The sequence below is a fragment of the Petaurus breviceps genome, unplaced genomic scaffold, assembly GCF_028583685.1.
Source record: "Petaurus breviceps papuanus isolate PSGF00001 unplaced genomic scaffold, PetGlider_PUasm1.0 90925, whole genome shotgun sequence".
Classification (NCBI taxonomy): domain Eukaryota; kingdom Metazoa; phylum Chordata; class Mammalia; order Diprotodontia; family Petauridae; genus Petaurus; species Petaurus breviceps.
This window is the reverse complement of record NW_027187380.1, coordinates 6,944,704-6,957,785: the sequence shown is the minus strand read 5'-3', so window position 1 is coordinate 6,957,785 and position 13,082 is coordinate 6,944,704. Positions and strand designations below refer to the sequence as shown.

Genomic DNA, 13,082 nt, shown 5'->3' with positions numbered 1-13,082 from the left:
GTGTGTGTGTGTGTGTGTGTGTGTGTGTGTGTGTGTGTGTGTGTGTGAGAACACGCACAGGCGAAGATTTTAGAATCTGACAACCCACATCTCATGCAAGTGGATGAAATGCTACAATACAATCCTGAAAAGAAAAATGCCCAGCTGTGATATTGCAGGACTCACCTGTGAATGCTGAAGCCCGATGTCAGGATGTCTAAGAAAAGGTAAGGGATATCGAGATCTAGTGAGGGCAGCCAGAACAATCAGCAGATTCATGTGGTGCATCATATTGGGCTTCTGTTTACACTTCCTATTCCAAGGCTAATACTTCAAGTAAAAACTTCTGCCTTAATTAATGGTCCAAATGCATCGAGGATTATTTATTGAGCCTCAGTGGAAGCAAAAGTAGGTATGAAAATATGTTTTCACTTTGCTAATAGTCCTAAAATCACAAAGCCCCTCATTTTATAGATGAGGAACCTGGGGTTGGCAATTAGCCAGCAGTTGGTCCAGGTGGACAAAAGCCTAGAGGCTTTGCAAGCTTTAAAGTACTGTAGCATTGATTCTCAAACTTTTCCAAAGTGAAAAAAACTCATTTTAAACAAAACCTTGGCAGATCTTTTGTAATAAAATTTTCTAAACGCCCATCAACAAACATAAAGTTCATAAAAAAAATAAACTTAGGGCGATTCATCTTTTCTTGAAGCACAGTCTGAGAAATACTGTGCTTTGTAAACGTCAGCTATTATCAACGTTGTCGTCCTTGTTGTCACTGTTACTGTTGTCATTGTTGTTCTTGGAAACTCTCCAGGTGGTGATCTGCTTGGAGGTTCTTATAGGGAGTTTTTTACACCAATGAAATTAGAGATCTAATAAAAATGATCATCTTGTTCTTTTTAAAAAATGGGTTTCAGATAGAAACATTCTAGGAGCAAGTCACTTATCCTGCTACTCTTTTATATTTTATGTTCTGAGGTCTACTGTACAGGTTGATCAATTAACTACTTTTTGTTAACTGAACTTTTGTTAACGGGGATTTAAACAGCTTCTGCAGGCTTACTAAAAGCTGCCTGGGGGCCATTCCAGCAGTAAAAAAGAATAGAGGGATGAGATACACCATATCGTGTTCTCACATGATTTTGATTTCATCTAGTAGGTCTCTATGGGGCACTGAAATGGAGAGAGTGGAGAGCGTGCTGGGCCTGGAGTCAGAGTTCAAATCTGGCCTTAGATAGTAACTAGCTGAGTGACCCTTGGCAAGTCACTTTACCCTGTCTGCCTTGTTTCCCCACCTGCAAAATGATCTGGAGAAGGAAATGGCAAACCACTCCAGTATCTTTGCCAAGAAAATCCCAAATGGGGTCATGAAGAGTTGGACACAACTGAACAACAACACTTGGTCTCTATTTTTAGAAGTTCTTCATTCCTTGAAGTTTGGAGACTATAAGTGAGTATTATGGGGACATGGGTTAAAAATTGCAATGATGTTGCATTAAAAATCCAAAAAGGAGTTACCCAAATCCTAAATAAGGCAGAAGTAGTTACTTTAACAAAATAGTAACTTTAAGAACAGAAGGCTAAACAGAAACCTGATACCCAAATTTGCCAGTTGCAAATAACTGCAGATAAAAAGCTTTATTTCAGCTCATTTAACTAAAGAAGGCTGATAAGCAAAAGAGATGCGGGTAGTTGATTGCTTTTCCTGGAAGGTGATCATGGCTCTTACACAGGGTATATTTCTGAAATGTATTATGTTTATGTTTAGCCTTCTGTTTTCTTTAACTCTGAATCCTCCATACTTTTTTTCAATAGAGGATCATTAACTGTGAAAAGCATTTTGGGATGCTTGGTAGAGAGTGCATATGTGAACACATTTTGTTAGCATTTTCACCCCTACTCCCAGTGATCTTTGTAAACTAAGATGCTAGGTTTGCTGAAGTTAGGAAATCACCCACTTGAATGTTTTCCTCTCCTCCATGAGGCCCTGCCACTGCGAATCAGCACAGACAGTTTCATCCAGGTATCAATATACGCCCCAAGCATCCCAGTCCTAAGCTAGACAAAGTTCTAAAGAGAAGAGACATTTAATTTAATGAATGCTCACTGCTCAGAGAACTGTACACTAGGCACTGTGAGGTCACACAAAGTAACTGGGAGACAGGACTCACTATTCTTAAGGATCTTGCCATCTGATAGAGAGAGACAAGAAATACACATAAAAAAGACAGACACACTGAGATAACCAAAACATTAAAGCACCAGTGCACATCATTCACATCTGTGGGAGCTCATCTTTATATCATACATACACGTGGGAATTATGGGGGTCAGGTGCTGAGGTATCTCCCTGGAAAGTAAGAGAGCACCTGATCCTGAAGGGATGAGGAAAGGAGAGGAGGAAAAAGGGTAAGAGGAAGGAGGATGCATGGCAGCAAGTCTTAAGGGTATGGGGTGGAGAAGAGGAAATTCTGATATATGAAGACAAGGATTATGAAGAGACCCAGGCAAGGTAGTCCAGTGGGGGTACTCTGTGTGTGTTGTGTGTCTGTACATATGTAAGTGTGTATGTACAGAACATAAGAATTTTAGGCTCATTCCCTAATTGATAAATGATATTCCCTAACTGATAGATGATCAAAAGACATAATTAGTTTTCAGATGAAGTAATTAAAGGTATCTTTAGACATATGAAAAAATATTCTTTTTTTTCTTTTTGGAGGGCGAAAGGCAGGGCAGTTGTGGTTAAGTGACTTGCCCAAGGTCACATGGCTAGTAAGTGTTAAGTGTCTGAGGCAGGGACGGTGTTCTATTCACTGCACCACCCAGCCTCCCCCTGAAAAAATATTCTAACTCACTATTGACCAGAGAAATGCAAGTTAAAACAATTCTGAGGTACTACCTAATATCTATTAGATTATATAACAGAACAGAAAAGGTAAATGACAAATGTTGCAGGGGATATGGGAAAAATGAAACATTAATGTACTGTTGTCAGAGTTGTGAAATTGATTAAACTATTCTATAGAGCAGTCTGGAACTATGCCCAAGAGGCTATAAAACTATTCAGATCCTTTGACCTAGCAATACCACTACTAGGTCTCTATCCCAAAGGAGAGAAAGAACAAAAAGGAAAAGGACACATATGTACAAAAACTATTTATAGCAGCTCTTTTCTGGGGGTATAGAATGCAAAACTGAGGGGATGGACACCAATTGGGGAATGGCTGAATAAACTGTGGTATGTAATTGTGATGGAATACTATTGTATGATGGGCAGGATGCTCTCAGAAAAACCTAGAAAGACTTACAAGGGTTGAAGTAAAGTGAAATGTAATGGGTACACAGTATCAGCAATACTGTAGCATGATCAGCTGCGAATGACTTAATTATTCTCAGCAATACAAAGATCCATGACAACTCTGAAGAGCTTAGGATGAAAAATGCTTCCCCCGTCCTCAGAGAAAGAACTGATGGTGTATGAATACGGAGTGAAGCAACTTTTGGTTTTTTTTTTCCACTTTATTTTCCTTGTGTTTTTTAAATCCCTGTTTTCTTTTACAACATGACTTTTATGGATATGTTTTACATTACTACACATGTATAACCTATATGGAATGCTTGCCTTCGAAATGAGGGGTTGGGGTGGGGAGGGAGGGAGAGAATTTGGAATTCAAAGTTTTAAAAACAAATGTTAAAAATTGTTGTTTACATGTACTTGGGGAAAAATTAAATATTACAAAAAAAAGAACTTTAGGCTCTAGTTAGATTCATTTCTAAAAGCTAAGCAATTCATCTCTCATAGTTTTCTTGTTTATTGACATACAGACTCCTTAATTTATTTGGAGAAGACCCACATACATGCGCTGAAGGAATCATAAGAAGCTACCAAGGTCATGGTTGCTAATCCCTGACCTAGACCAATTTCCTTATTTAAGAAATGGGGAAACGGGTCCATAGAGGGAAAGCGACTTGCCAAGGTCGCCTGGTATCACAAAGATACTTGATACTGTCATCCTGTCTCATTAATGCAATTATGCTCTTTATGCACCTACTGGTCAGCCCTGAAGCTGATGCCTCAGATTAGTCACTTGCCATGTAGCTTTCCGTCTTGACATCTTAGACTGGTTGTCCCTCATGGTCAGCTGAAGCTAAATATAATAAAGGTTGAAATACTCTCTTTCTCTCCTTAACCCTCCTTTCTCCTCTGGGCCCAAGTTGATCATCCCATGGGTTAACCCATCATATCATGGATATTCTGAGAAAGGAGACTAAAACTAGCCTTTCAATTCACTTCTGGCCTTCACTTCACCTAGAGTCAGTTTTGCTTCTTTTAGACTCATTCTCTATTTGTTCCTTTCACTGAAGCCCTATTCTTAAACTTTTTGGTCTAGGGACCTCTTTACATTCTTAAAAATTATTGAGGGCCCCCCAATGAGTCTTTGTTTATGTCCATTATATCGAGAAGTGCGCTGGATGTGACTCAAAACAGTTCAACCAATTGTTAAATTCACATGTCAGAAACTGGCAAACACTACAAATCAGGGCTTGATTTATCGTTTTATAGATTGTTTAAACTTAAGAAAGTGATGGAGAAAATGCTAATATTATGCAGATTAAACTTAAAGTGTGTCAAAATTGCCCTCCCCCTCAGCTGGTTAGTAAACATTTGCCAGCATACCCTGGATAGCTATAGATATTTGCTATATTAAAAATTAAAACGAAGAACATTTGAAGTGTTTATTATTCATTTAAAATAACAATAATACATCCACGTTACATGTCAACACAAATAACATTTTAATGAAAATGATTATGTTCCAAAACAAAAAAATTTAGTGAAAAGAGTGGCACTGTTTTACGTATTTTTGCAAATCTTTTAAATATCTGGCTTAATAAAGAACAAGGTGGATTCTCATATCTACTTCTGCATTCAATGTTGTAATATGTTGTTCTGGTTGAAATATGTGAAGAAAATCTGGCCTCACAAAGATATGTATTTGGGAAAAGGAGGAATATTTTAATAGGTAAATATTTTAGTATTATGAAAATAGTTTTGATCTTGAGGACCCCCTAAAGGGGTCTTCGGACCCCAGAGACCACACTTAGAGATTCACTGTCCCATATCATGGTCTCTTCCTTATCATTTAAGACTTTTGTAACCTGCATAGATAAAACAAATCTAGTCAAGATTAGAAGGAAAGCAAAAAACTGGGGAAAAAAATTTTATGGATAGTTTCTCAGATAAAGGTCTCACATCTCAAATATACAGAGAATGTTGTCTTATTTATAACAATGTGACTCATTTCCCCATCAAAGGATATGAACAGGCAGTTTTTGGATGAAAAAATCAGTTACATATAGTCATATGAAAAAATGCTCTAAATCATTATTGATTAGAGAAATGCAAATAAAAACAACTTTGAAATATCTCATAACTACCAGTTTGGCTAAAATGACAGAAGAGAAAAATGACAGATGTTGTAGGGGATGTGGGAAAAGTGGGACACTAATACACTGTTGAGGGCTGTAAACTACTCCAACCATTTTGTAGAACAATTTGGAATTATGCCCAAAGAGTTATAAAAATGAGCAAACCTTTTGGCCCAGCTATCTCTATTTCCTAACGTCTGTTTCCCAAGGTAAACAGGGAAAAAGGAAATGAATCTATATGTTCTAAAATATTTATAGCAGCTCTCTTTGTGGTTGGCAAAGAACTGGAAGTTGAGGGGAATGGTCATCAATTGGGGAAGGCTGAACAAGTTGTGGTATATGATTGTGATGAAATACTATTGCACTGTAAGAAATGATTAGCTGGTTGATTTTAGGAAAAATACATTGAAAGACCTGCACGAAATAATGAAGAGTGAAATGAGGAGAACCAAAAGAACATTATATGCAGTAACAGCTTTACTTAGAAGCAAGTCTAAAGGTCACTGTCAGATTGAGACACTATGAAGGTGATCTCTTAATAAAAGCTAAGCTTGGAGGTTTTTATGTAAAAAGGGAAAAATGAAATTTAAAATTCATTGTCAGGAAACCAAATTTAAAAGATATGTTTATTCTCCACTAAGAAAATGGGTACCACTATTCACTTGTCCAAGCCTTCCAGTTAGTTAGTCTCAGCCTTGGTCAAAGTCTATTTCCAAGCAGACTGCTGACTGTAAACAACCTTCTAGAAGGAATGCTTAGTCTTTACCCTGTATGTGTGTGGGGAGGATGGCAAAGGGGGAGAGGTTGCTGTACAATGGTGGAAATGGGCCCATGAAACTGTAAGCCAAAATCTTCATGGATAAAAAATACCATCGCAAGCCAGGTAGCACAGCGAGTAAGAGCACTGAATCCAGTGTTGGGATGACCTGGGGATCGAATCCAGGCTCGGACACTTAGCACCCACCCAGAAACACCTGGCTGTGTAACCTTGAGCAAGTTACTTAACCCCAATTACTTAGGGGCGGCCAGGTGGCTCAGCGAGTAAGAGCACCAGCTCCAGTGTTGGGATGACCTGGATCAAATCCGGGCTCAGATACTTAGCACCACACCCAGAAATAACTGGCCGTGTAACCTTGAGCAAGTTACTTAACCCTGATTGCTTTAAAAAAAAAAATAAAAAAAAATACCATTATGAGGAAAGTCTTTGCTGTATAAAGATAATAAGGAGTACCATCATTTATTGGTGGCTCTGAGGATCCCCAAAGCTTCCTTCAAGGGTGTGTGTGTGTGTGTGTGTATTTGTGGGATAGTATGTCCTAGGTTTATTGGGAAAATGTTCTATTGCTACATTTCTTATAGTACTTCATTATATGACTCTTTTCTTTGGACTAAAAATTAATAAAACCAACAATTTTTAAGACCATGGATGAAGAAGCTCAATAGTTATTATTATTACATCCTAAGCTCCAAGTGAGATAGCCTGTAGAGTTCACTAAAGCACTAAATTCACTAAAGTTGGAGTTCTTAACTTTTTTTGTGTGTGGTATGGAACCCATGGATGAATCCTTTTCAGAAGTTTTTTTTAATTTGTAGTTGAGAAAACTGGGTGGGGGTGAGGGGGTTTATACCAAGTTTCTCCGAGGAAGGCCTTAACTCTCAAATTTATAGAGAACAAAGTCAAATTTATCTGAATCTGAGATATTCCCTAATTGATAAATGGCAAAAGGATAAGAACAGACAATTTTCAGATGAAGAAATCAAAGCTATCTATAATCCTAGGATCACTAATGATTAAAGAAAGACAAATTAAGAGAACTCTGAGGTACTACCTCACACTTAACACATTAACTAATAAGACAAAAAAAGAAAATGATAAATGTTGGAAGGGATGTGGGAAAATTGAGATACTAATGCACTCTTGGTGGAGCTGTGAACTGATCCAACCATGCTGGAGAGCAATGTAGAGCTAGGTGCAGAGGCAGAGCCAAGATGCTAGAGTAAAAGCAGGGGCTTGCTTGAGATCTCCCCCAAGGCCCTCCAAATACCTGTAAAAATGAGTCTAAACAAATTCTGGAGCAACAGAACTCACAAAAAGACAAAGTGAAACACTTTTCTAGCCTAAGGCAATCTGAATAGTCAAAGGGAAAGTTTTGTTGCACCTGGCTGGAAGAGAAGCGCAGTGCAGCACAGTGGAACAGACTGGGCCCCCTAGCAAACCTGGAGCAGGCCTCAGGGGACTCACTGGCAGCTGAGGCAGGTTCCAGACTTCTCAACTCCCAAATGCCAAAGACAAATTAGACAGTCAGTGAGAAAGGTCTGTCCAACTTGGGTGAGGGAGAAGTGCAGACCAGCCCTGGCCATAGCACAGCCCTGAGGGGGCACTTGCAGCAGCAGTCACTGCTTCCAGAACTCTCAGCCCACAGATGGTAACAGATTGAACAACTGATCAGGAGATTACAAGGATCTCTTTGCTGACACTGAGGCAGGTTTTTGCTGCTTTCCCCATACTTGGATCTGGGTCACAGTCCTGGGGCGAGGAGGAGCAGTGGTATAGCAGAGCTTGTGGCAGCAGAGGAGAAGACTCCTCTACTCACAGTTCTAGGGCAGAAAAGGATGCTTGCAGTCACTAACTGATCAGAGCACAGGCCAGGAGAGGAGCAAACACCTCTCCTTAGATTACACCACTTTAGAAGAACTGAAAACTTACAGGTCCCTAGAAATATCTCTGAAAACAGTTGCACAAACCCCCTAATGCTTGGGATAGTGAACCTTCCACACTGGAAGCTGAGCCCTACCTTAACAAAAAGTTAAAAGGTAAAGTAACTGGCTGGGAAAATGAGTAAACAGTGGGAAAAAAGTCAGACTATAGAATCTTACTTTGTGACAAAGAAGATCAAAACATACACTCAGAAGAAGACAACAAAGTCAAAGCTCCTTTATCCAAAGCTACCAAGAAAAACATGAATTTATCATAGGCCATGGAAGAGCTCAAAAAGGATTTTGAAAATCAAGTAAGAGAAGTGGAGGAAAAATTGGGAAGAGAAATGATAGTGATACAAGAAAATAATGAAAAAATGAGTTTGCTAAAGGAGACCCCCAAAAAACACTAAAGAAAACAATACCTTAAAAAACAGACTAGGCCAAATGGCAAAGGAGGCCAATGAGGAGAAGAATGACTTAAAAAGCAGAATTGGTCAAATGGAAAAAAAGGTTCAAAAGATCACTGAAGAAAATAATTCCTTAAAAATTAGAATGGAGCAAATGGAAGCTAATGACTCTGAGAAATCAAGAAATTATAAAACAAAACCAAAAGAATGAAAAAATAGAAGTTAATGTAAATATCTCATTGGAAAAACAAGCTGACCTGGAAAATAGATCCAGTAGAGATCATTTTAAAATTATGGGACTACCTGAAAGCCATGATCAAAAACAAAGAAAGAGCCTAGAAATTATCTTTCAAGAAATTACCAAGGAAAATTGCCCTGATATTCTAGAACCAGAGGGGAAAACAGAAATTGAAAGAATCCACTGATGACCTCCTGAAAGAGATCCCAAAAGGAAAACTCCCAGGAATATTATAGCCAAATTCCAGAGTTCCCAGATCAAGGAGAAAATGTTGCAAGCAACCAGAAAGAAACAATTTAAGTATTGTAGAAACACAATCAGGATAACACAAGATTTAGCGCCTTCTACTTAAAGGATCAGAAAGCTTGGAATATGATATTCTGGAGGTCAAAGGAGCCAGAATTAAAACAAGGAATCACCTACCCAGAAAAATTGAGTGTAATCAATGAGGGGGAAAATTGATATTCAATGACATAGACGAATTCAATGCATTCTTAAAAAGTTAGAGCTAAACAGAAAAATCTACTTTCAAATACAAGACTCAAGAAAAGCATGAAAAGGTAAACAGGAAAGAGAAACCATAAGAGACTTATTAAAGTTGAACTGTTTACATTTCTATATGGAAAGATGATACTTGTAACTCATGAGACCTTTCTCATTATTAGGGTAGTAAGACACAGAGTGAACTAAATATGAAGGGATGATATCTAAAAAATAAAATTAAGGGGTGAGAGAGAGGAATGTACTGGGAGAAGGAGAAAGGGAGAGGTAGAATGGGGTAAATTAGCTCACATAAAAGTGTCAAGAAAAAGCTTGTACAGTGGAAGAGAAGAGGTAGGAGGTGAGAAGGAATGAGTGAACCTTACTCTCGTTGGATTTGGCTTGAGGAGGGAATAACATTACACATTCAATTGGGTATGGAAATCTATCTTACCCTACAGGAAAGTAGGGGGGAAGGGGATAAGAGGTGGGTGATAAAAGGGAGAACAGATTGGGGCAAGGGGTAATCAGAAGCAAACACTTCTGAGGAGGGACAGGGTCAAAGAAGAGAATAGAATAAAATGGGGGGGGTAGGATAGGATGGAGGGAAATATAGTTAGTCTTCACAACATGACTATTATGGAAGTATTTTGCATGACTATACATGTACAACCTATATCGAATTGCTTACCCTCCCAATGAGGGTGGGTAGGAAAGGAGGAAGGGAGAGAATTAAGAACTCAAGAAAGTTTTAAAAAATGAACGTTAAAAATTGTTTTTACATGCAACTGGGAAATAAGATACAAAGGCAACAAGGTATAGAAATCTAGCTTACCCTACAGGAAAATAGAAGGGTAGAAGGGAAAGGGGATAAAAGAAGGGGGGGGGTGATAAAAAGGAGGGCAGATTGGGAGAAGGGGTAATCAGAATATATACTGTCATGGGGTGGGGGGAGGGGAGAGATGGGGAGACCATTTGTAACTTAATATCTTGTGGAAGTAAATTTTGAAAACTAAAATAAATAAATTGAAATGTGGGGATAAAAAAAACCTAGGTCCAAAGGACTACAAAATTGTGCATACCCTTTGACCCATAAATATCACTACTAGGTTTGTATCCCCCCGCCACAAAGGAAAAGGACCAAAAATATTTATAGCAGTTCTTTTTTGCAGCATCAAAGAATTGAAATTGATTGGATATCAATCATGACTGAACAAATTATGATGTGTGATTGTGATGGAATACTATTGTGCTATAAGAAATGACAAGCATGATGCTTTCAGAAAAACCTATTACATGAACTGATGCAAAGTAAAAGGAGCAGAACCAGGAGAACACTGTACACAGTTAATAGCAATACTATTATACATTGTACAATATTGATCATTGTACAATGACCTACTGTGACTGACTTAATTATTTTCAGCAATACAAAGATCTAAGACAATTCTGAAGGATTTGTGATGAAAAATACTAACCACCATGACATAAGGAATAGAATCTGAATGCAGATCAAAGCATACTGGGTTTTTTTTTAAACTTTATTTTTCTTGTTTTTTTTTTTTTTGGTCTGTGTTTTCTTTTATAACATGACTAATACGGAAATATATTTTGCAAGAAGCACATAACCTTTATCAATCAAACTTCTTGCCATCTTAGGGAGGGGGGAGGAGTGGGAGGGTAAGAGAATTTGGAACTCAAAATTATAAAAAAATGATGGTTAAAAATTAGTTTTATATATAATTGGGAAAAATAAAATATTAGTTTTTAAAAAATCATAATTGAAGGAAATATTATTACCATTAAGATTTATCTGGGTCTGGGACCTCTCTGTACCTTCAGCCCATCCCACCCCACAAACAAAAAAAAAATCCAAAAAAGAAAAATGTTCCTTTTATAAAATTCATGTTATTTATATAAATTCTCAATTTCCTCCCATGCATTTAGTAAAGTTCCAGCATTTATCCTGAAGTAGCTACAACTTGGGGCAAGTGAGAAACCCATGTTAGCCAAACAGACTGTCCCTGAGGAGCCCTGGGTTGATCTTCATTATGAAGGTGAGGGTGAGTCCTGAAATCTTTGAGAGAAATTCTCTCAGAATCACCCTACTCCAACTGTACCACTTTCTTTATCCAACCTCATCTCACTTCCTAGTTGCTACAGGCAGCCACTGATCAAGCTGGGGAAAGGTTTTTTATTTTTTATTTGTTAAAGCCCTAATAAATAGCTCTTTTCTTTCCCCTTACAGGATGTCTGCTCCCATTAAGAAGAGAACAAGGTACTAACAGGTTCAAGGCACGACTGACTGCCCCAGTAAATACTGTTTCCTTCAGGAAGCCTCATTTGAATAAACACAGAAAAGACTGCTTAATTTCCAGCCTATTACCCCCATTCTCTTCTTGGGCCTTAATTACCATCAGCAATTATCTGTAGCATCCCATTCAAAAAAATAGCATGAGAAGAGAAAAGTAGAGGTTTTTTTTCCTTTTTCTTTTCAACTTTATACACACACACACACATATGTGACATTATTGGGAAAGTATTTTATAGTAAGCAAACAAGGATTTTTATTGCAGGTAGTACTGCATCCTGAAGAGGGTCAAACACATTCAGGGTCATATGAGCTGCCTTTTCAGGGAAACCAGTTCCGAGTAGCACAACTCGATTCCCTTGGGAAGGATTCCTCGGGAAGGAAGAACCTGGGAAGGAAGTTATTTCTGATCTAGAATGGGCCTCTGGGAAGGGAGTTGAGAGGGTGGGAGGGGGAGGAGTTACCAAAGTATTTGTATTTCACTATTAGAAAACCAAAAACAGTAAAACCTCATTCATCTGGAATTGCTAAATGGGGAGGGATGAAAAGCCAGACTAAAATAATGAAAGCCTAAAATACAATCCATTTCTGACCCTTTGGGAATGACATAGGAGAAAATAAATAAGGAAAAGAACTGTGCCTTGCAGGGTGCTGAAAACTAATTAGCAGAGGAAGGGATAGGAGACAATGGGTAAGTCTCCCAAGGAGAACATTTTTTCATACTTTCCAATACATATTGGCGAGCTGAAGGCTCAAAAGAGCCCACTTTAAGGAATAGTAATAACAACTATACAGTACTTTAAAGTTTGCAAAGTGTTTAGCTCACAAACAACCCTGTGTTGTTGGTACCACAGGTATGCTCAGGTTTACAAATGAAGAAACCAAGTCTCAGAGATTATGTGACTTACTTAGGGTCAAATGACTAGTGTCAAAGGTGAAATTTAAAGTTAGGTTTTCCTGACTCCGAGGCCATCTATGTATTCTGGTCACATAGAAATAAGAAACATTTATCATTAGTACATGTTATCTTACATGTTAGAAGCCGTAAGGCTGTAGTAGACAGAGGTGGCTTTAGAGCCAGGAATCTCTCTGGTCAAGTCCTGTGTCTGATATTAGAATGGGATCAGAATGGGAGTACAGACTGTTTCATTCTGAACATGTGTATCTCTAACACCTAGTACAACACTGACCATAGCTGGCACTTAAATGCCTGGTGATTGGCTGATTGCCAAATATTGGCCAGCTAAGTTTAGGCATGTCACTTAATCTCTCAGTGCCTTGGACAACTTTATAGGACTGAGTTGCAAAGTAGGTTCCAACCTACCTTGCAGAGGGCGTTCCCTACATGGAATTTCCTATACCAATAAAATCACAGTTCCGATCCAAAATAATTTACATGCCAGAAATGAAAGCTGCCATCAGCTGGAATTGGCACATAGCAGATACTTAGTAAATGAGTTTTTGAATGGAAGGGGATAAAAATAACTTAATTATCCTACCTGGTTTAAATGGATCTCTGTATTCTTTTCAAGCC

The 13,082-nt window shown here is 38.2% G+C and overlaps 1 protein-coding gene across 5 annotated transcripts in view; it reads right to left on the bottom strand.

Annotated features, from left to right (window-relative positions):
* Positions 1–13,082, bottom strand: part of MAPT (microtubule associated protein tau) — a 165,365-nt gene that overhangs the window by 85,588 nt on the left and 66,695 nt on the right. The window lies entirely within an intron of this gene.